Genomic DNA, 23482 nt, shown 5'->3' with positions numbered 1-23482 from the left:
GACTCAGAACCCAGACAGATTTACATTTCTTTTTGTATGTTACTCTATCTAGAAGTTAGTCTTTTGACATTTTTGTTTTCCACCTAAGATGAAAATAGTCCATACTGTATTGTTAAGCAGGGAGTACTTATATTATAAAACCTCATTTGTTGAGTGTATAGGCCCTTCTTCTTTGCTTGTTCCATACATGCTCTCTTGGCTTTCAGCTTGTGGTTTTTGCAGTGATTGTACAATGTGGAGGGAGGGGCTGGAATTGCTTTTTTTTTTTTATACCAATATCTACATAACAACTTTTTCTAAATGACAGATGGGACCTGAGAGCAATTTTGATGATTCTGAAAGGTCATTCCCATTCATCAAAGTGAAAATAAAGGCTAAAACATTTGCCTTGGAGGATGTTTTCATCATATATTTTTATTTTTATTATTTTCTAATTTTTTAAATATTTTATTTAAAAGTTTGAGTTCCAGATTCTATGCCTCCTTCCCTCCCTCCCTCCCCTGTTCCTGAGCTAGTTGATAAGCAGTCGTATATAGCTTATACATGTTCAGTTATGTAAAATATTTCCATATTAGTAATTTTATATGAGACTCAAAAGAAAAAAATGAAAGTGAAAAATAACATGCTTCAGTCTATATTAAATCAATATCAGTTCTTTGTCTGGAGGTGGATTGTATGCTTCATCATCAGTCCTTTGAGATTGTCCTGGATAATTGTATTTCTGAGAATAGCTAAGTCATTCACAGTTCTTCATCGACTAATATTGCTGTTACCATGTACAGCGTTCTGCTGATTCTGTTCACTTCACTATGCATCAGTTTATGTAAGTCTTGAAAGGTTTTTCTGAAATCATCTTGCTTGTCATTTCATATAGCGCTATAATAATCCATTACAATAAAAAATCACAGCTTGTTTAGCCATTCCCCAAGTGATGGGAATCTCTTTGATTTCCTCTTCTTAGCCACATGTTATATTTTTGTTAATAATGTCTTCAGAGAATATAGGTCATGATAGTGTTATTATACACACACATATACGTATCTATCCATAATTTCTTACTCAAGTAATATAATTTCAAAAATGAAGCCTAAATGCATACTGTTTGTGGTTTTCAGGTGATAGGATGGTTTGGCTTTTCAGCTATTAATGTTGACTTTTGATAGAATTTTATAATAAGTTAAAGAGATATGGGAAATTAGAAAGCATGTTAGGCTTTTTTGCCTTTTGCTAGCAATATTTTTCCAAACTTTTCAGTATTGTACAATCCATGTAAGTACAAGTGTTATGTTTCAGTAAATAAAATTTTTTCCAGTCCAGAATTTTTGACAAATGCACAGTTGTCTTGGTAGTAGTAAGCTTCATTGAGCAGTGGAGCTTCATGATGCAGTATTGGGAACATTCTTTTAGAAACTGCAGTTTATTCAGTAGTTAACATTCTTATAGAACAAGACTATACCTGTATCTTTAGGAAATTACTCTGGCAGGCTGTGAAGTTGGGTTTATGCTATGACTGTACCATTATAGTAGTGTTAAGTGTTTTGAGTTCCTGTAGTACTGAAATTATTTGTTTCTGGATTTGAAATTGACATATTTTAGGAGATTGAAGTTAGGTGAAATCATGATCCCTCAAATTTTAACTCTCATTTTAAGCTTATTTCATAATGTTGTCTTTTTTTGTTTAGATTTTTTTTTAAAGTAATAATTATAGTTAACATTTATGTAGCACTTCATATGTTTCAGGCACAGTACTAAGAGCTTTACATTTGTTGTCTCATTTGATACTCATAATGAACCTGAGAGGTAGATGCAGTTATCATCCCCATTTTACAGATGAGGAAACTGAGGCAAAGAGGCTAAGCGATTTGCTCACATTCCCACAGCTAGTTAGTTTCTGAGGTGAGGTTTGAAATCAGATATTTCTGACTTCAACCCTATCATTCAATCCTCTGCTCCACCTAACTTGAAGAGTAACAAGTGCTCATGCCTTAATATATTTACACATAATATTTCACCTCCACTCTCTTTATTTAATAAACCTTTTGAGATCTTGTGGGTGATTTCTCATGTGTTTTATAATCTGAAAGCATATGGAGTTCCTCTTGTTGATAACGTTCCTTATACTTTAGTGAATACCTTGGAAAACAGTTTCTGCAAACTTTATTCTCAGCCAAGTGAACTCAGTGTTGCTATGAAAATAATAGAGAAGGAAGGGAATAAGCATTAAGTACCTGCTATGTTCCAGGCCCTATGGTAAGCATTTTTACAAGTATTATCTTATTTTAAACTCACAACAACCCTTATGAGGTAGGTACTGTTATTATTCCCTTTTTACAAATGAGAAAACTGAAGCAGACCAGTATCTCACAGCTATTAAGTAAAGCCAGAAATAGCAGTTATTTCTGAAAGTAAAAGTAAAAGAAAAAGAATAAGATTATTTGCCCTATGACTTCCTGGCATTATCTGGAAGGCTGACCTATCTTTAAGCGAACACTGCATGCATTTTAGTATGACTTAAATTTTCTTTTCTTTATTTTCAATTTATTTATTTATTTTTAGTTTTCAACATTCATTTTCACAAGATTTTGAGTTTCAGACTTTCTTCCCATCTCTCCCCTCTCCCACCCCAAAACACCATGCATTTTGATTATCCTTTCCCCCAATCTACCTTCCCTTCTATCACACCTCTCCCTTCTCTTATCCCCATCTTCTCTCTTTTCTTGTAGAGCAAGATAGACTTCTATACTCCATTGCCTGTATTTCTTATTTTCTAGTTACACACAAAAACAATTCTCAACATTGGTTCCTTAAACTTTGAGTTCCAACTTCTCTCCCTCCCTCCCTCCTCACATATCCCCACTGAGAAGGCAAGCAGTTCAATATAGGCTATATATGTGTAGTTTTGCTGAAGACTTCCATAATAGTTATGATGTGAAAGACTATATTTACCTCCATCCTATCCTTCCTCCCCATTTATTCTGTTCTCTCTTTTGACCTCATCCCTCCCCCAAAATGTTTACTTCTAATTACCCCCAGCCTCTGATTTGCCCTCCCTTCTATCATCTCCCCCACCCCACTTAACCCCTTCTCCCCTACTTTTCTATAGTGTAAGATAGATTTTCATACCAAATTGAGTATGCATGTTATTCCTTCCTTAAACCAAATGTGATTAGAGTAAGCTTCACTTTTTCCCCTCTCACCTTCCCCTTTTCCCCTCCATTGAAAAAGGTTTTCTTGCCTTTTTTATGAGATAATTTGCCCCATTCCATTTCACCCTTTCTTCTCCCATTATATTCCTCTCTCATCCCTTAATTTTATTTTTTAGATATCATCCCTTCCTATTCAACTTACCCTGTGCCCTCTGTCTATGTATATGTATGTGTACAATCCCTCCAAATACCCAAATACTGAGAAAAATACTGAGAAAAGTTTCAAGAGTTACAAATATTATCTTTCCATGTAGTTGTATAAACAGTTCAACCTTAGTAAGTTCCTTTTGATTTTTCTTTCCTGTTTACCTTTTCATGCTTCTCTTGATTCTTGTGTTTGAAAATCAAATTTTCTATTCAGCTCTGGCCTTTTCATCAAGAATGCTTGAAAGTCCCTATTTCATTGAATGACCATTTCCCCCTGTGAAGTATTATACTCAGTTTTGCTGGATAGGTGATTCTTGGTTTTAATCCTATTTTGTTTGACTTCTGGAATATCATATTTGAAGCCCTTTGATCCCTTAATGTAGAAGCTGCCACATCCTGTGTTATCCTGATTGTATTTCCACAATATTTGAATTGTTTCTTTCTGGCGGCTTGCAATATTTTTTTCTTGACCTAGGAACTCTGGAATTTGGCTACAGTATTCCTAGGAGTTTTTCTTTTCGGATCTCTTTCAGAGGTGATAGGTGAATTCTTTCAATATTTATTTTACCCTCTGGTTCCAGAATATCAGGGCAGTTTTCCTTGATAATTTCATGAAAGATGATGTCTAGTCTACTTTTTTGATCATTGCTTTCAGGTAGTCCTATAATTTTTAAATTGCCTCCCCTGGATCTATTTTCCAAGTCAGTTATTTTTCCAATGAGATATTTTACTTTGGCTTCTATTTTTTCATTCTTTTGATTTTGTTTTGTAATTTCTTGGTTTCTCATAAAGTCATTAGCTTCCATCTGCTCCATTCTAGTTTTTAAAGAACTATTTTCTTCAGTGAGCTTTTGAACCTCCTTTGCCATTTGGCTGATTTTGCTTTTTAAAGCATTCTTCTGCTCATTGGCTTTTTGGGCCTCATTTGCCATTTGGATTAGTCTATTTTTGAAAGTGTTAATTTCTTTAGCATTTTTTTGGGTCTTCTTTAGCAAGCTGTTGACTCGCGTTTAAAGATTTTCTTGCATCACTCTCATTTCTCTTTCCAATTTTTCCTCCACCTCTCTTACTTGATCTTCAAAATCCTTTTTGAGTTCTTCCATTCCCTGAGACCATTGCATGTTTATTTTGGAGGTTTTGGATGCAGAAGCCTTGATTTTTAGGTCTTCCTGTGATGGTGTGCATTGTTCTTCCTCATTCAAAGTGATGGAAGAAAATACCTGCTCACCAAGAAAGTAATCTTCCTTTGTCTTATTCTTTTTCCCTTTTTTGGGCATTTTCCCAGCCAGTTACTTGACTTTTGAGTTCTTTGTCAAGAGGAGGGTTTACTCTTGGGACCTGTAAGTTCTCAGTTCCTCCAAGGTGGCACAATCAAGGGAGAGGAGTTTACTCCTCTCCTGACCCTCACTCTGGTCTGGGAGCAACTACAAGCACTCTTTCTGCCCAGGATCTGCCAGTAAAATACCCTCTCCACAGCCACCACCAGCTCCACCATGCCAGTCAGCACTTCTCCTCAACCTAGGGCTGCCACTCAGGGCTGAGATCCATATCAGTAGCTCAATTCCCCCAGGGGCTTTAGGCCTGTACTCCAACTGTGGAAGCTACTACCACCTGGGGCTGGGGTTGGGCCTAGATAGCTCTGTTCTCTTCTCATGCAGGTGAAAGAGCTTTCTCACTTACCTTTGAAGCTATCTTTGGTGTTTGTGGGTTTAGGAAGCTGGAAATCGTAGCTGCTGCTGGTGATGCCTTGAAGCCTGCTCCAGGTCCCATCTTTGCTGTGTGGCCAAGGCCAGGCTGTGCTCAATGCCCAGTGCGATAGACCTTCCTGTTGGCCTTCCAGGCTGCCTTAGGCTAGAAATCTCTTTCACTCTGTCATTTTGTGACTTTTGCTGCTCTAGAATTTTAGTCATTTTTTAAAAAAAATTTATTTATTTATTTAACTTTTAACATTCATTTTCACAGAATTTTGGGTTCCAAATTTTCTCCCTCCTTGTCCCCTCCCCCCACCCCAAAACACCGAGCATTCCAATTGCCTCCATCACCAATCTGCTCTCTTCTCTATCATCCCTCTCTGCCCTTGTCTCCATCCTCTCCTCTGTCCTGTAGGGCCAAATAACTTTCTATACCCCTTTACCTGTATTTCTTATTTCCTAGTGGCAAGAATAGTACTCGACAGTTGTTCCTAAAACTTTGAGTTCCAACTTCTCTTCCTCCCTCCCTCCCCACCCCCTCCCTTTGGAAGGCAAGCAATTCAATATAGGCCAAATCTGTGTAGTTTTGCAAATGACTTCCATAATAGTCGTGTTGTATAAGACTAACTATATTTCCCTCCATCCTATCCTGCCCCCAATTACTTCTGTTCTCTCTTTTGATCCTGTCCCTCCCCATGTGTGTCGACCTCAAATTGTTCCCTCCTCCCCATGCCCTCCCTTCCATCGTCCCTCCCACCCTGTTTATCCCCTTATCCCCCACTTTCCTGTATTATAAGATAGGTTTTAATACCAAAATGAGTGTGCGTTTTATTCCTTCCTTTAGTGGAGTGTGATGAGAGTAAATTTCATGTTTTTCTCTCACCTCCCCTCTTTTTCTCTAAACTAAAAAAGTCTTTTGCTTGCCTCTTTTATGAGAGATAATTTGCCCCATTCCATTTCTTCCTTTGTCCTCCCATATATTTCTCTCTCACTGCTTGATTTCATTTTTTTTTAAGATATGATCCCATCCTCTTCAATTCACTCTGCGCACTCTGTCTCTATGTGTGTGTGCATGTGCATGTGTGTGTGTGTAATCCCACCCAGTACCCAGATACTGAATAGTTTCAAGAGTTACAAATATTGTCTTTCCATGTAGGAATGTAAACAGTTCAACTTTTATAAGTCCCTTATGACTTCTCTTTGCTCTTTACCTTTTCATGCTTCTCTTCATTCTTGTGTTTGAAAGTCAGTTTTTCTTTTCAGCTCTGGTCTTTTCATCAAGAATGCTTGAAAGTCCTCTATTTCATTGAAAGACCAATTTTTCCCCTGAAGTATTATACTCAGTTTTGCTGGGTAGGTGATTCTTGGTTTTAGTCCTAGTTCCTTTGACTTCTGGAATATCCTATTCCATGCCCTTCGATCCCTTAATGTAGAGGCTGCTAGATCTTATGTTATCCTGATTGTATTTCCACAATACTTAAATTGTTTCTTTCTAGCTGCTTGCAATATTTTCTCCTTGACCTGGGAACTCTGGAATTTGGCCACAATGTTCCTAGGAGTTTCTCTTTTTGGATCTCTTTCATGCGGTGTTCTGTGGATTCCTTGAATGTTTATTTTGCCCTCTGGTTCTAGAATCTCAGGGCAGTTTTCCTTGATAATTTCATGAAAGATGATGTCTAGGCTCTTTTTTTGATCATGGTTTTCAGGTAGTCCCATAATTTTTAAATTGTCTCTCCTGGATCTATTTTCCAGGTCAGTTGTTTTTCCAATGAGATATTTCACATGATCTTCCATTTTTTCATTCTTTTGGTTTTGTTTTGTGATTTCTTGGTTTCTCATAAAGTCATTAGTCTCCATCTGTTCCATTCTAATTTTGAAAGAACTGTTTTCTTCAGTGAGCTTTTGAATCTCCTTTTCCATTTGGCTAATTCTGCTTTTGAAAGCATTCTTCTCCTCATTGGCTTTTTGAACCTCTTTTGCCAGTTGAGTTAGCCTGTTTTTCAGGGTGTTATTTTCTTCAGCATTTTTTTGGGTCTCCTTTAGCAGAGTGCTGACCTGCTGTTCATGGTTTGTTTGCATGTCTCTCATTGCTCTTCCCAGTTTTTCCTCCACCTCTCTAATTTGATTTTCAAAATTTTTTGAGCTCTTTTTGAGCTCTTCCATGGTCTGAGCCCATTGAGTGGGCTGGGATACAGAAGCCTTGACTTCTGTGTGTTTCCCTGATGGTGAACATTGTTCTTCCTCATCAGAAAGGAAGGGAGGAGATACCTGTTCCTCAAGAAAGTAACCTTCTATAGGCTTATTTTTTTTCCCTTTTCTGGGCATTTTCCCAGCCAGTGACTTGACTTCTGAATGTCCTCTCCACACCCACCACGCCTGCAGATCCACCCAGCCAGCACTTGGGGTCTGAGATTCAAATGCTGCTTCCCAGCCTCAGGGCTTTTGGTGGGGGGCGGGGCTGCTATTCATAGTGAGATTAAGTTCAGGTGCTCAGGTGGGGGCAGGGCCACCTCACAGGGCTCAGTTCCTTCAGGGGGTTTATGTGGAAACCTTCAACAATGGATCTGAGCTCCTGTCTGCTTGGGGAGTCCAGGTCTGCTCCCGCCTCTGCTGCTGCCTCCCAAGGGGGCCTGAGTTATGGGGGCACCCCACTGCCCTCTCAACCCGCCAAAGAGACCCTCTCACCGACCCTTGTCACCTGTCGGTGGAGGGACCTACGCGGCTGCTGGAGATTCTGTCCCTGAAGCCTGCTCAGATCAGCTCCTCTCGGCACTGGGCGGCCAACGCAGGGCTGGGTTCTGCTCCGCGTCCGCAGCACGAATAACCTTTTGCGAGAGGTTTTCAGGCTCTCTGGAATAGAAATCCCCTCCACTCTGCTGTTCTGTGGCTTCTGCTGCTCCAGAATTTATTGGCAGTTCTTTTTTTACAGATATTTTATGGGCTGTGGGTTCAGAGCTAGTGTATGTGTGTGTTTCTACTCCGCCATCTTGGCTCCGCCCCCTAGAGTCATTTTTTACAAGTATTTTATGAGCTGTGGGAGGAAAACTTCTAGAGGTGCATCCTTCTACTCTACCATCTTGGCTCATGACTTAAATTTTCACCCTTACTGTGTATATAGTGTAGGGAAGCACTGAATTGGAATGTACTAGATAGAATTAAATTGATAATAGAAAAATTTTGGGGTTAGACCATCTAAGATTTTGTTTCCTCTACTTTAAGGAGTTAGATGACTGAAAATGGTTGTACACTTTTTTCTTAAACCATTGCATTATTTGGTAATTGAGCATAGATATATCGTACCTGTTAAGGAGTGTTACATTCAAGGAGATGAGGTAGTAAGTGTACTCAGCAGTAAGTGATAAATAAATAGACTTTTCCTATGGAACATTACCCTTTTGTGGAAGAGGTGCTGCCTGATAGCAAAGTATGGTATCAGTTATGCCTTGGGGAAAGCTTATTTCTGCCTTTTAAGATATGTTATTTTGTATGAACTCACTTTTCATTTTGAGGCCATGTTTTGTATAAGTTTTATAAAGCATTCTCTGATATCTTGTGATATGGAGAAACAAAGAATTACAATGAGAAATAAACCTGATTTTTTTAAATCTACATGGAATGTCTATGTACATAATTATTACATTTATAATAAGTAAGTTACTGAATGGAAAGACTGATTTCATAATATATCAAAGAACATGGTTATACGGAACCAACATAGAGCCTCATGCTGGTAATTTGATATTATAACTTATCAAACTTTCATGTAACTATTTGTTTGCATGTGATCACTTTGCCTCTGTATTACAGTTTAACCAGCATTCAGTATGTGACAAAAAGCTTCATAGGAAGCATAAAGCAATAATTGAAAATTGCCATCTTGGAATTTTAAAAAATGTTTATGGGCACTTTTTTTTTTTTCAAATGTGGTAACCTCTGCCACCATCAAAAGAAAATTTTTTCCAGATGTTTTGTTATACCTTTATCTTTTTAAAATACTTTGTGCTATACTTGAAGTAAAGTAAATTTTATTCAGTCTCAGGAGTGTATTAAAAAAAGTGGCAATGTATTTGTGTATTATGGTTTACGATTTGCAATTAAGAGAATAAAATCATGCTAATGGCTCTTTAATAAGAAAAGGAGATAAAATATTCTGTATAGCAAATTTTGCTTCAATAAAAGAAAACCTGGCTCTAGAATTGCTTATTAAGGAAAATTTCTTAAGAGAACTTGCTTGACACATCATACCATGATCTTCAAAAGAAGCTTTTTTCCCTGTCTTTAAGCATCCCAAAATTTTTTTTTTTATTATTTTTTAGTGTTTAACAATCACTGCCATGCAATTGAGATTTTATTCCCCCCCACACCTACCCCCCACTACCCCCCTCCCTCCCCTCGACTTCATATAATTCTGTATGGGTTCTACATATACTTTCCTACTGAGTATATTTTCACTATAGTCAAAACATCCCAAAATTTGAAAATACGCTCCTCTCCAATTTTAACCAAAGGATGGTTATTTTCTTGAAAAGAGGTTTGGCAATAGTTGTCCTTTAAAGGACAAATGTTTTCATATTTTTAAAATACATTTTATTTATAAAAATTGATTTATATGCCACTTTTCAAGAATATGCCTATCATGCTTTTAGGTAAACACAGTTAAAAACTACCTTAATTTATATAATTGAAATTCAGTTGTTTACCTAAATGCTCTTTCAGATGGTGGATAGCACTAACCACTTTTATTTCTAAGTCACAGAATAATAATAACATTTATGTAGGGCTGAAAGATTTGCAAAATGCTTTACATATATTCACTTATTTGGTACCACAACCCCTAGTGCCTGAGTTAATATTTGAACTCAAGTCTTTCTGATGCTATTATTATGTATTATTATGCTAATTTCTGTACTTTATCTACTTCTACCACCCAACTTTTCCTTTCAGCTTTTAATAAAAGCTTATTTTTTTTTTAATACAGCAGCTTCATGGTTAGTTATAGATTAAAGGGAGTATTTCTTATTTGTGGGTGAATTAGAGATAAGCAGATGGTACTGAACAGACTTTTTTGTATTTTGTTTTATTTTAAATTTCATTGATACCTTTCTTTTTTATATCATAGTAATTTCCAAGTAATGCCCCTAAAAATGTTAATTTCTTCCCCTCTTTTATACCCCTGTCTTCTGTTTTGAAAAACTCTGCCTAATTTAAAAGTTTCTTTTTAATTTTACTTTCAGTTTCAAGTATAGAAACAGTTAAAGCTTATGTCTCTTTTCTTTCCTTTACCCAAAGCTAGCATGATACACTTGCACACACACAGGCATAGCTTTTATTTTATTATTTTTAAATACTTATTTTATTTTTTTCCAATTACATATAAAGACAATTTTTAACATTCATTTAAAAAATTTGGGGAGGTTCCTAATTTTTCTCCCTCCTTCCTCTTCCCCCCTCTTTAAAATGGTAAGCAGTTTGATATAGGGTGTATACGTGTAGTCTTGTAAAATAAATTTCTGTATTAGTCATGTTGTGAAAGAAGAAATAGACTAAAAGGAAAAAAAAACCCTGCCAGGCATAGCTTTTACAGAGGTAAATATGCCCATATTTTATACATATCTGTAAAATGTCTGTATTTAAATTTTTTAAAATGACATTGCTGTTTTCTTTAGTTGTTGGATGACGAGTTTTTACTCGCAAAGATGGTATGAGATATTCAGGTATGAAGTTTTGTTTTGTTTTTGCTGTTGGCCTGTAGCAATGTTTCTGTGTGTGGGGAAGTATAGTCTCTAAGGACTTATCTTACTTCAACTGGAATTTCATGTGTAAATTGCTTATTTATTATAACTGATTTTGTATTTTAACAGTACTATATTGAATTTGAAGTTTTCTGATGTTAATCCTCCTGTCCTCAAACTTGTAGCAGTAAATTTATCTATTTTTTTCCTCCAGGTGTATAAAAGTACTTCACATTCTCTTGGTACTTTATACTTTTCAAAATCTTTTTACACACTTTATACTTTTCAATGTCTTTTTACACACATGTACATATATACATGTGTGTGTGTGTATATATATATATATATATATATATATATATATATATATATATATATATATATATATATTATTATCTGTTCCTCAACATGAACCTATGAGCTAAGGTAACATCTTTAGTCCATTGGGGCATTTTTAAATTTTGTTGAGCAAATACTACGTAATTGGGTTTAGTAGCTAGGTTATTTTGGTATTTAAATATTTACTTTGTAGGATTTATATAGTCCCTTTTCTCTGCAGCAAAGATTCTTAAAGTGCAGTCTATAGAACTTGTAGGTCTAGGGGGTCTCTCAGATCATTTCAGGGGTATCTGTGAGGTCAAACTATTTTCATAATAATACTAATATATTTTAATTTATAGTGTAGTATAGTAAGTATTGATAGGTTTGACCCATATAAACAAAATCTCTTTGGAGTCCTCAATAATTTTTAAGGATGTAAAGGACACTTGAAACTAAAAAGTATGAGAACTACTGCTCTCAAGAACATCTCTCTGTGTGACATACACACACACACAAACATACATACACACATATAGATACACACTATATATATGTATGTATATATTCAGCTGTATTCAGTTATTTCAGCCCAGTTCTATGCTAACCATATTGTTGGTGGTACAAAAATGAGTAGTTGAAATAATAACCAATTACCCAACAGGTATTAAGTGCCTTCTATATTCCAAACACTGTGTTCGGTGCTGGGGTTACAAGTAAAAAGAATAAAAAAATCCTTATTTACAATTAACTTATATTCTGACAAAGTAGACAAGGACATATAAAAATACATGCAGTATAAATATAAAATTAATTAATACATTTATATATGCATAGTAGCTAAATCCAGGGTAGTTGGAGTGGTTAGCAAAAGCTTTATGAATAATATTGTGACTGAACTGCATCTAAATATTAATTTCTAAAATATTTATATTTTTTATTCTGGACTTAAATACCAAAAATAGACATTTCCATGCAGAAAGCTGAACACAGAAAGAGGATTCTATATGAAACTGTGAATCATACCACTTAGTTTTTTAAAACGTAATAATACTGCATCTTATTTTTAAAACACTACTGCTTGTCTGTGCTTCCTTCTGAACTTCTGTTTCTTTCTGAGTATTTAAAAAATATTTGTGTTCCTCTTTTTTTAAATTATCATTACATATATTAACACTTCTATCCCCTTACCCTACAGAAAGAAAAGAAAAAGTGAAATCCCTTGTAAATGAGCTAGCATAGTAAAGCAAAAAAAAAAACAAACAAAAAACCCACATAGTGACCATGTACAAAAATATATGGCTCTGTACCTTATATCCATCTCTTCTAAGTTAGGTGGTAGATAATATGCCTGATTATAGGTATTCTGAGACATGGTTGGTTGGTAATTGCTTTGATCACAGTTCTTAAATCTTTCTGAATTATTTTTCTTCACAATGTTGTCCTTGTAGAAACTGTTCTTTTCCTTCTGCACATTTCACTTTGTATTAGTTCATACCAACTAGGATTCTATGAAATCTTCTCTTTTGTCATTTTTTTATAGCCTAGTAATTTTCCATTCTATCTATATACTACAGTTTGTACAATTTGTTTCCAATTGTCTAAGAGGTATTAGGTTGCCTACCAAATTGAAAGTCTACAGAGTGGCTGTGCTGACCTCATTGTTGTCTGCCTGTGAAACCTGCATAATCTACTAGTACCATTCCAGGAATTATTTTAGGAATTGAAGGAATTGAATTGTATTAGGAAGATTCTGAAGATTACCTGGCAAAATATGGTACTAGTCACTGAGGTCCTTTCTCAAGCATTCAAATCCTGCTAGCAGATAGTGCAACTTCGATGAGCTGTCCATGTTGAAGTGCAAATTTATGTTTGCCTAAAAGATCATTTTATGAAGAACTCACACAAGGCAAGGTCTCAACAGGGAGATCAGAAGAAGTGACACAAGAACACCCTCAAAGCCTCTCTGAAGAACTGTGGAATCGATTGTAAGACATGGGCACAGGACCCCCAGCATGACATGCCTAACATCAAAGAAGGATGTGTGCTCTACGATCAAAGCATAATTGTAGTAGCTCAAAAGAAACATGATATGTGCAAATTTAGAGATTTCTCCATTCTAAATGATCATATGAATTATTTGTACCTGACCTGTGGTAGAGCCATCTGAGCTCATGTTGGTCTGATCAGCTAGTTAGATACATGATACCTTCATCCCACCATAGTGTGTGGTCCTCTTCAGATATGAAAGACAGCAACCAGATTCAAGTTATTTTCTTCCCCACCCTTCTTTTGATTCCTATTTCAGTAATAGAAAGTTTGTTTTGCTTATGACAGCCTTTTCCCCTCTCCTCTCCTGTTCAGCTTCTTCCCTATTGAGTTTGATGTCTTTCTGTACCAGTGTGTTTGTGTGGGTGTGGGTTTGTGTGCATGGCTTTGTCAGTCTGAAAAGTAGGTTCATCTGATGTCCACTTTCCTCACCCCTTCCTTTATGTATTCTTCCTGTTATAACCCTAGTTGTGAGAACTAACAAGATGCCTCCCCAACCTTTTTCTTCATTCTGTACCAGTATATTCTTCCTTTTATTTTCCTTTCCCTTTCCTTTCTTAAAACTTGTGGAATAGGAGTTTTACATTTCACATTCAAAACCTTTATTTTCCTTGTTTCACTTCCTCAGTACCCTTTGAAGATATTAAGGTTCTAAAGGATCATTTGTTTTTTCACTGAGAATTAGAATATTAGCATTAGATCATCATTCAGTTCTTTCTAATTGCTTCAATAAATTTACCTTTGTACTTTCTCTGAACTCTTGTATTTGTATTTCAGTGTTCCTACTTAGATTTGATCTTTTCATCAGAAATACTTGAAAATTCTCTCTTCCAATAAATGTTCATCCCTTTGCACCCCTCTCCCCAATAGGATTATATTTACGTCTGCATGGACAGGTATTCTTCTTTGCAAACTTATATGTTTTGCCTTTTGTAATATTATATTCCAAGATCTCCCCTTGTTTTTAGTAGAAGCTGCCAGATCTTATCTGATCCTGAATGGAGTTCCTTGGTACTTATAGTCTTTTTCTGACTACTTTCAGTATTTTTTCTTTGATGTGAGAGCTCTGGATCCTGGGAGTTTTCCTTTTGGAGTACTTTCATGATATAATTAGTAGAGTCTTTCTATCTGTACTTTGCTCTCTTATTCTAATAGATTTGGTTAGCTTTCATTTGTCATTTCTTAAAGCATAATGTCCAGGTGGTTTTTTAAAAATCATGGTTTTCAAGGAGTTCAGTTATTCTTAGGTAGCATTCTGACCCTCTTAGTGAGCAGGAAGGCTATGTGCCTCCTCAGAATTCTAGAGTAACCCTGCAAATTTAGGATGTCTGTCTTCTATTTGCACTGGGGTAGTGTATAGAATACTACATAATGATTAAGGAATCTAATGAGAAACTATAGTAAGGGACAGTTTCCAGTTTGTGTTATGAACCTTATAACTGAATGTCTGGGTGACATGAGAGATAAAGATGAGTATGATATAAGCAAAGGAAGAGACAGGTAAAATAAAAAAAATAGAAGGGAGAAATCCTTTTAGCTTGAGTGGAAGAAGGTGTAGGTAGGACTTCCATTGAAAGGATATTATCTGAGATAGACTTTGAAAGATTTGAACAGGTGTAGAGAGAAAGGGGAGTATGTTCTAGGCCCAAAAGGTAATATGTGGGAATACATGCAGACAAGAGAATAAATGTTAACGCTGGGAATCAGTTAGTGGCTTAGTTTTCAAGAAATGGAGGTAACTTGAAATAAATCCCAAAAGGTAGGTTATAACTAAAGTGTAGAGGGCCTTGCCAGGTTAGAAAGTCTGAATCTTATCCTGTAGGAATTGGGGATCTGTAAAAAAAGGTTTTTGAGCAAGAGGAATGACAAGGATGTATCTTAAAGGAAGATGCATCTTTTGGCATTGTAAAAAGATGAGAGCTGAGAGATATGAAAATGGGAGATAAGATAGGAAGTTGTTATGTAAATAGGAATGTATTGTGAGAAGTGAGGTCCTAAGTTAGGGTAATTGTAAATACTATAAATGTGAGTGATTTTGTTTAGGTAGGATGGACAGGATTGAAAGCGGATTGTGGGGAGTGAAGGAGAAGAAAGGAGTCAAAAATGACACCAAGTTTTGAGCACAGATGGATGAAAAAGTGATGACATTTATAGCAGTAAGGAAGCTGTGAAGGAGTATTTTTGGGGAAAGGTTATTTTGATTTGGGCTCTATTGAGTTTGAAATGCTGGCAGTACATCAAGGATTGGAAATTTGCATCTGGAACTTAGCATTCAGATCAGAGCAACAAATATTTATTAAGGACTTGCTTTGTATAGAGAACTCATTGCTGGCCAGACTCATGTGGCCTACAATAGCCTCAAGTGAGGCTTAAATTAAAATGTATTTGGGAAACATTTAACAAAACAAATAAAAATATAATAAAATGTATGTAATGTTAATGGATGGTTTTTTAGTCAGTACGTTCTGGCAGGAATCCTTATGTATAGTTTAGTGACTCTTGTTTCTGTTTTATTTTGACACCAATTCTTAGAGGGAATGTAAGATACTAACACTTGTAGTTATCATATAGAATGTTACACTCAATTAACATGTGTCCTACTATGTGCCAAGCACCATGCTGTTATGCACAGAGGACATAAAAGCAAAATGAAATAGTTCCTTCCCTGAAGAAGCTTGCATGCAAGAACTATAAATGAGAAAAGTGTTTGAACTGGCAGTTGAAATTGACAATTGTACGTATTAGCATTGATAGTCGAAGTTAGTTGAAGTTGTGGGAGTTGATTAGGTTGTAGATTCAAAGGGACAAGAAGGAACAGGGTCAAGGAGAGAGTCTTGGAGAACACTTTGTTGTTGGTGATGGTCTGTGGAAAGACAAGTATATTATCTGATGATATCTTTTACCCTGTTTCTTTTGTGTAATTCCTCATCTTCAATGTTTTGCACCCTGCTAAGACCACAGTAGTCTTTTACATTACCCTAGGGGTAATTCTTAACTAAAGGTTTCCTTTTTTTAACAGACTCTAGTGTTCCATGATGCACAGGTATTCAGCATCACAAACAGTGCTGTGATTTTAAAAAGATGGACATTTTTTCAGGTGAGAAACTTGGGTCATTATAATAATTATGTAGTTTACCAAAGACAGTCCATTCTACTCTCTTCCCATTCAATTCTTGCCTCAATTCATTGACCATTTATGGAACCTGGAAAGAGAGGGATAAAGGAGAAGTAGCACTTCAGACCTCACACTATGTTATGAAGCAGCAGTCATGAAAAACATCTGGTATTGATTAAAAAATTGAGAAGCTTTTGAATGTTTGTTTTTCCTTTCTCTGATAGCTTGGTTGCAACTACTGCTTTTTTGGATTCACTTGATGCATAGTAAATTTTGTTCTAGCCCTCATTTCATTCTGTGTATGTCTTTGCTTTTTAAATGTGTTTCTTGCTAGCCACAGATTGTGAGGTTTTGTTTTCTTACCCAGTTTTTGCTGCTGTTGTTCAGTCATTTTCAGTTGTGTCTGACTCTTTCTGACCCCATTTGGGGTTTTCTTGGAATGATTTGCCATTTTATTCTCCAGCCCATTTTAAGACAAATAGGGTTAAGTGACTTCCCCATGCTCCCAAAGCTGGTAAATGTGGAGGCTGGATTTGAGCTTAGAAAGATAATATTCCTATTCCAAACCCCGTGCTCTATCGGTTGCACCATTTCTATTTTATTAATGTATTGCCAAGGCAATATTCACAGCACCAAGGGTGACTATGAATATGCTGATGTAGTTCTGAATTGCAAAGTATTACAGATTCTCCATATAGAAGGCAGAAGAATAACATTTATTCAGACACCAGAAAGCCAAATCCCAACAGCAGAAAGCCAAATCTGACATAGTAGCCAAGAAGTCAATATACATTAGCACTGAAGGGGACCAAGCCATTCCCAAGCCTTCCTCCCTCTGCCCGGGGCTTCCCACAAACAAACATGCACAAGACAAGCTGTGCCTGCCTGCCTGCATCCTCTCTCCTCCATCCTTACTGCTCTCACCAACTTCCTCCCAGTTTTTCCTCTACTCTTCCTGTTCCATCTCTTCAGGAAGCTCCTCCTACCACATGTGACTTAGGCTTCCATGTGGTTTAAACAGGTGACACAGGTCTATTAATGAATGTGAAAGATCTTCTCATTTAGATTATCATTATATTCAGCTCCAATATCTTTGTATTCATTACATACATTACATACATAGGGGCAACTAGTATGAACAGAACTGTAACAGGGATAACAGAAAATAAGTATATAAAACAATATCTTAGGCAACTGGTGTCAACAGAATTTTACAACAATATAACGGGCATCACACAAAATAAGCACATGAAACAATATCTTAGGGTGGGGCTTGAACACAAGTACCTCATCATTCCCTCCTTGAACGAATGAGACCTAAAATATTGGGGTAAGGGCCAAAGTCTCTTCATCTATAGCTTCTTTCCACCCCAAGAGGTCCCATTGAGAGGTCAGTTCTTTAGCTGGCATCTGGAGCTTGGTCAGCACCAGGTCCAGGGGTGACACATCATAGTTGTAGACTGGGGTTGATATCCAGCTTAAGCAATTGGGCCATCTGCAGGTGAAGGGTACTACGCATGTAAGAAACAAATCTAGCAAACAAGTTTAACAACATCAACAAAAAAAACCCAAAAAGAAACAAGGAGACAATAATCAGAAGCAGGCTAGACATAGGATCAGCTGTGCTTCTGGAGTCCATGAACCCACTATCATAGCCTCATTCATGGTAGAATATATGAGTTAAGAGTACAATTTGGTAATTATCTTCTTCTGAATAAATAGCAGTTATGTATTATCTGTCCCGTGTGCTATAATTTTCACATATTTGAAACATCGTCTGGCTTCTGTTTTACCCATACTTTAGCTCCCAATTTTATTCTGTCACTAGAATTCAATCCTTCAGTTCCTCTGCTAGTTATTTTGGAAGATGGCTCAGTTTCCACAAGGGTTATTGTTTCACAAAGAATAATCACTTGAACTATTCTATCATTTTTACAAATGATAGATGGATGGATTCTTCACCTAAATTTTGGAATGTCACAGTAATTTCTCCTTGAGAATTATAATCTATCATTCCAGCCAATGCATGTATTCTTTGAGCTGCTAATCCAAATTTAGGTAATATCCATCCAAAATATTTTTAGGGATTCTTATAAATATTCCAGCAGAGACGTTTCTTATTTCTTTTCTATCCAACGCAAAGTCCTCTAAACAATGTAAATCATACCCTACCAAACCAGGTGTCCCTGGATACAGTGCTCACATTGACCTCACAGTCCAATACTCAATATTTGGAATGTTATGTGTTTGTTATTTTCTAATTTGTAAATTTGGGGGTCATCATTCTGGCTAGAGGTGTACTTCCAATCAAATTATCTTTCCAATATTGAGAAGAATTATTAGAACTTAACTTCCTCACCTGTTCTTTCAATAATCCATTCATTCTTTCATTTAACTCACACGCTTGTCGATAATATGGAATATGATATATCCATTCTGTATTGTTTAATATACAATGTCTCTTCATTTCATTACCTTTGAAATGTGACCCATTGTTACTTTGAATCTGCAGTGGAATTCCATAATGTAGACTTATGATATCTACAATTTTACAGATGTTCTTCTGGGTCATATTCTTAAAGAGACGAGCTAGTACACCTGAATAGGTGCCAACACAAGTACATATAAATTTGTATCCTTTATCTTGGGCTAGGGGTTCAATATAATCTGTTTGCCAAATTTGGGCTTGCTATCTCTCCAGTTACTTCCCAAGGAACAGTTCATTCCTTTTTCAGTCGACATATATAACATTCCTCTGCTACTTGTTTTAACAGAGAATGAGAGATATAAATACTTTAGTCTTGTGCCCACTGTTGTATGACCTGGACCCCTAAATGGCCAGCTGTTTAATGAACCCATTTTGCTAGTACCAGATCATCAGTTGGTGTCAGAGTAAGGACATATGTTGAGTAGCAATGCTTGCTAGTCGATCAGCATGTGTATTGTACTTATATTCTAGTGTGGTGAGGGTCACAGGAGCATCTACATGAAAAACTGACAAATTAGTAATCAAAGACATGTCCATATAGCTTTCCACAATTCTTTTCCCCAGACTTGTTTGCTGTGAATTTCCCAATTTTGATTTTTCCATATAGGCATCCATGTAGCTAAGCTATTAGCTACTGCCCATGAACCAGTGAATATATGACAATATCCTCCCTGTTCTGTTTTGATAGCTTGATGTACTGCGATAAGTTCAACCTATTGAATACTTCCATCTATGCTGATACTTTCCAAAGTCTACCTGATACATGGGTCATAGGCTGCTACATAGGCTGCTACTTTCCAATGTTTTTTGTGCCCCAAATATTTTGTTGTGCCATCAGTAAACCATGCATGTCTCTTTTGTTCTTCAGTTAATCCATCATATCTCTCATTCCACTTTACCAGGAACTGTATTAACTGTTGCTTTGGTTCAGGGGGTGTATCATTTGCCTCAGTATCCATGTTTGCTATAGGTTCATGTAAAGCAGAAACTTTACTTTTGCCTGATTTAGATCTATTCTGAATATGCCATTTCCATTTAATTATGCTAGCCTCTTGTGCATGTCCAGTTCTGTGAGAAGCTGGGGTACTCATTACCCAAGTCATAATCAGGAGTCTAGACCTTAATATTACCTCATGGCCTAAAGACAGTTGTTCACTCTCTACCAATACCCAATATCCAGCTAACAACTGCTTTTCAGAAGGGATATATTGAACTCCAGATGAAGGGAGTTTTTTAGACCAAAATCCTAAGGGTACATTTTGACTTTGTTATTTTTGCCATAAACTCCAGTTGCATATTCATCCTATACAGTCACTTGTAATTCCACTGGGCCACTTTACATAGGCTATAAATCTAGGGCCAATTGTATAGCAGCCTTTGCTTCTTCAAAAGCTTTACTCTGCTCAGGTCCCCTATCAGATTCATTTTCCAGCTCTGACTTCCTTACATTTTCCTCCCATACACTCTCTTGGTAGCTATCGCTGTGGCAGCTAGGCTGAGTCTGTACAAAAGTTGTATGCATACTTATTTTGCCAGCCTTTCTCTTCTTCTGAGCTAAATGAATAGCCTTTTCTTCTACTTGATACCCCCCAGTTTGCTCTTTTAAAGGAGAACCCAAATGCTGAGAATTCCCATGCAATCTAGCTAACTCTTTTTACACCTGAATTTTTTCCTTTACCAGCTCATTTCTGTTTTTACACATAATACAGCAACCTGTTAATAAAAGCCAGCCTCTCCTATACACTCTTGCCAACTTTCTCCCTGGTTTTGTTGGTATTCCTTGCAAATCTCTAGGTTCTACCTTCTGTAACCTAGGTTCCCAGTTTTCACAGGGTCTACTGCTTTTAGCCCATTCTCTTGCCAGGGAGGAATAAGGTAAACCCTCCCATTCTAGGGTATTTGTTTCCTCCTCTAAAGCCTTTCTGCCTCCAAATAGAGATTTTATACCCTGTGATCTTATTTGTGATGCCAAATATATCACCAAAGCAATATTCACAGCACTGAGAGTGACTGTGAATATTCTGGCATAGTTCTGAATCACAAGGTATAACAGACTTTCCATATAGAAAGAAGAAGAAAAAGGTTTATTCAAATACCAGAAAGCCAAATCTGTCACAGGAACTAAGAAGTCAATACACATTAGTACTACAGGGACAAAGCCATTCTAGCTGTGCCTGCCTGCATCCTCTCTCCTCCACCTTAACCTCCACCCTCCTCATCCTCTCACCAACTTCCTCCCAGTTCTGTTCTACCCTTCCTGTTCCACCCATTCAGCAAGCTCCTCCCACCACATGTGACTTAGGCTTCCATGTGATTTAAGCAGGTCATATGGACCTATTAATGAATGGGAAAGATCTTTTCATTTAGATTACCATTATACAAGCCCAGTGCTCTATCTGCTGCACCATTTCTATTTTATTGTATCTTTTAATCATTTCGCATTTGAAGTTGTGAGAGTTTTGTCTCATTTTTTTTTTCAAAATTGGAATTTTTTTTACCCTCTTCCTTTTTTAAAAACAGTACTATCTCCAGTTAGTTTAGCTCTTCTTTAAGGCAAGTCTGTTCTTTCACAGGGTCTCTTCTTACACTCAAACAGTTTCCTCTCATTTGCTACTCCTTTTTTCTAATTTTGCAGCATTGCTTATTAGTATACTTATTAGTATATTTTCATAATTATTTACTTCTTCTTCTTTCTTTTTTTCAGTTAGTCAAGTAAAATCCACTTTTCTTCAGCTTGTTTTGATCCTTCATTTCTAAAATTTCATCTTTCTGATGCTATTTTCAAAAAAAGATTTCTTTTTTTCTTTTTATTATTTGTCTACCCTTCATATTCCAGCCTTTTATGTTTTAATTCTTTAGTCCATCTTTGAAGGGTACCTATTTTGTGTTTCTTCATAATATTTTACCTGGTACTTTCTTATATATGTTTCCCTCTGCCCCTCTTCTGTTGTGCCTTACTCTTAGAAATATCATTTCCTAGAGGTGATGTAGAGAATATTGCCCCATGGTAGGAATTTTCTTTTGTCCCTGATTACACAATTCATTATTAACCTTTGCCTTCCACTTTGTTATTTTCTCCCTCCATATGCCTCACAATCTCTTCCCTGGTTCTCTGTTCTTCCACTTTTTTAGATATTGTTTGCTCTTAGGAATTCTGATTCCCTTTCTCCTGAGGTAGGATGTTCTCTCTAAGTGCCAAGTACCTTAGATTATACCTATTGTAAGGTCTCAGTCTCTCTTCTTCCAGGAGAGCATTCACCAGTGGTATCCCCTCCCACTGAAACAAAATTTTCCCTTTTCATTTCCCCCTTTTCTTTTCCACTTCACACATACTCCTATGGCTTCACTTCCTCCTGAGAAACTACAGGAGTTATTTTTCTCTTTGTTGTTAGACTTGGTTAGAGTACGGTACAGTATTCTCCTCTCCTCTTCCCCCCTTTTACCTTTTACATACTCTCCCATTCTGCGATTCAGCCCCATCACAAACAATGATTCACATTAATATGGGTATTGTGAGGTTTTTCCCACAGGCTTGTGTCTCCCCCATCACTTCATTTACCTTCCTTGTGTGCATTCAGAATGTTTTTAAAAACTGTCTTGCTTTTGCTATTTTGTTGTTGTCCCTTTATGTTATTTATTTAACCTCATTGAATTTTTGTTGTCTGGGCTGTTGGAGAAGCAAATGGTTTGTTCAGGTCTGGTTTTCTTCCTAAAAATGTTTCAGATGCTTCTTTTTATTGAGCATCTTTTTGTCATTTATGGTTATGTTCAGGTGTTCAGGAAATCTTGGGTTATCTTGGATTATCTTTCATTTATCTTCGGTAACATCTCTAGCTCCTTACTTTTTGGAATGTTTCATTCTGTCTCATGGATTCTGGTGAGTGCAGAAATGTCTTGTGTTATTTGAATTTCTTTTTTATTTGAAGGTGTTTTTCCTGGCCACCTTTAGAATTTTTAGATTGTCGATGGAATCGTTCAATTTAACCACTATATATGTCTTGGGATTTGTGGTGGCATTCTTGAGGTTCCATGATCAAATCATTTGATTTTTCTTTCAATTAGTACTTTATTTTTTTTGTGTTGAGAAGTTCTGGGCTATTTTCTGGCATTTTTTAAAATTTTGCTGTTCTGTTTTGGTTTTTTAAATTGTCACATTTTTCTCCACAACCTACTGTCCTTGTTGTTCAGTTGTTTTCAGTTGTGTATGACTCTTCATGATCCCATTTGGGGTTTTCTTGGCAAAGATACAGGAGTGGTTTGTCATTTTCTTCTCCAGCTTTTTTTATAGATGAGGAAACTGAAGTAAAACAAGGTTAAATACCTTGCCCAGGGTCACACAGCTAGTTTCTGAGACCAGATTCAAGCGCAGGAAGATGAATCTTCTTGGCTCCAGGGCTAGCACTCTGTTTATGGCATCACCTAGCTACTTTATTATTCTTAAGGTGTGTTTGTAATGTTTTCAAGATCAGTAGGTTTTTGTTTGTACGAAGATCCATCCTTTATTTTTAGTGCCATTGATTTTTGCTTCTCTTCTTCCAAACCGTCCTTCATTTCTTTGCATTTTATTTCTTTGGTGATACAATGGATTAAAGTTTTTTTATTTCGCCATTTCTACTATGTAGGTCACAAATTCTTCTTTCATAGCCATTCTTTCTTCGTTAAATCATTCTTGTTGTTTGTTTGGATTTTTTATATTTTTTGTAGGTACTACTTTTCCCCCCCTAATTCTCAGTTTT

At 36.5% G+C, this 23482-nt stretch overlaps 1 protein-coding gene across 6 annotated transcripts in view; it reads left to right on the top strand.

Annotated features, from left to right (window-relative positions):
- ARHGAP32 (Rho GTPase activating protein 32) overlaps positions 1-23482 on the top strand; it is a 419500-nt gene that overhangs the window by 94252 nt on the left and 301766 nt on the right. Inside the window, exon 3 of one of the 6 annotated variants that reach the window (XM_072611574.1) lies at positions 16163-16240. The exons of the other annotated variants lie outside the window; for them this stretch is intronic. The gene's annotated coding sequence lies outside the window, so the exon portion shown is untranslated. The remainder of the gene's footprint in view (positions 1-16162; positions 16241-23482) is intronic. 6 annotated transcript variants of the gene reach the window in all.

This window comes from Notamacropus eugenii, chromosome 5, assembly GCF_028372415.1.
Source record: "Notamacropus eugenii isolate mMacEug1 chromosome 5, mMacEug1.pri_v2, whole genome shotgun sequence".
In the NCBI taxonomy this organism is placed as follows: domain Eukaryota; kingdom Metazoa; phylum Chordata; class Mammalia; order Diprotodontia; family Macropodidae; genus Notamacropus; species Notamacropus eugenii.
The sequence above is the reverse complement of the archived record's forward strand: the minus strand, read 5'-3'. Positions and strand labels throughout refer to the sequence as shown.